Source organism: Phocoena phocoena, chromosome 21, assembly GCF_963924675.1.
Source record: "Phocoena phocoena chromosome 21, mPhoPho1.1, whole genome shotgun sequence".
In the NCBI taxonomy this organism is placed as follows: Eukaryota; Metazoa; Chordata; class Mammalia; order Artiodactyla; family Phocoenidae; genus Phocoena; species Phocoena phocoena.
Window position 1 is genome coordinate 21,006,413 of NC_089239.1, and position 1,194 is coordinate 21,007,606.

The 1,194-nt window shown below is 51.9% G+C and overlaps 1 pseudogene; it reads right to left on the reverse strand.

The window, feature by feature from the left end:
• Positions 1 to 263: 263 nt before the first annotated feature.
• On the reverse strand, positions 264 to 739 carry LOC136141824 (succinate dehydrogenase [ubiquinone] cytochrome b small subunit, mitochondrial-like; annotated as a pseudogene).
• Positions 740 to 1,194: the final 455 nt, after the last annotated feature.

Here is a 1,194-nt window from a genome sequence, read left to right on the forward strand (position 1 = left end):
TGCGCAGGCCTTTCACTGCGGTGGCTTCTCTTGTTGCGGAGCACGGGATCTAGGTCCGCGGTCTTCAGTAGTTGTGGCTCGCGGGCTCTAGAGTGCAGGGTCAGTAGTTGGGGCGATCGGGCTTGGTTGCTCCGCGGCCTGTGGGATCTTCCCGGACCAGGGCTTGAACCTGTGTCCCCTGCGTTGGCAGGCGGATTCTTAACTACTGCGCCACCAGGGAAGCCCAATGTACAATCACTTCTCAAGGTGTTAAGTCTAAAGGGTCAGAGCTTCCACAGCATAGCCACAGCTTTGCAGATGCCCACATCATGATAGTTGAAATAACAAAGCCCAACAAAGGTGAACGCTGAGAGCACCAAAAAGCCTGCCTTGGCAGCTTTCTGCAACGCAGCCCCTCGAACATAGTAACAACTTGTCCAATGCCCCAGTGACTATGAAGAGTGAGGGCTGCAGCCAGAGAGTAGTCCACCGCAGAGCAAAGATTCAAATAAGTAGCTGGAATTAGGCCCAGGAGCAAAACACTGACAACCCTCTCACCAGTCCAGTGGAGAGATGCAGCCTTGGAACCAGAATGGTGGCTGGGTGACAGGTGAATGTGCTGTATTCCACAGCATCCTGGGGTTGATCAGTCCTGGAGAAATGCTGAGACATGAGCCAGTCTGACCACTGGGGTTCGGAGGAAGAGAGCTCGCCCACCTCTGGCACCGCAAAGGGCACTCAGCCTCCAGAGAGTCGCCATGTCGCTCGGAAAGGCCTGTGGTGGCTTCTCTTGTTGCGGCGCACGGGCTCTAGGCGCACAAGCTTCAGTAGTTGCGGTGCACAGGCTCAGTAGTTGTGGCTCACAGGCTCTAGAGCACAGGCTCAGTAGTTGTAGTGCACAGGCTTAGTTGCTCCTTGGCATGTGGGATCTTCCCGGACCAGGGATCCAACCCGTGTCCTCTGCATTGACAGGCGGATTCTTAAACAGTGCGCCACCAGGGAAGCCCTAAACTTTCTTATTTTGAGATATTTGGGGGTTTATGGAAGAGCTGCAAAGACAATACAGGGAGTTCTCATATTTCTCTTCACCGGCTTCCCTTAATGTTAACATTTTACATGACCAGTGTACATTTAGCAAGATGAAGAAATCAACATTGGTACAATACTATTAATTAAACTCCAGATTTTATTTGGACTTTGCCAGTTTTTCCAATA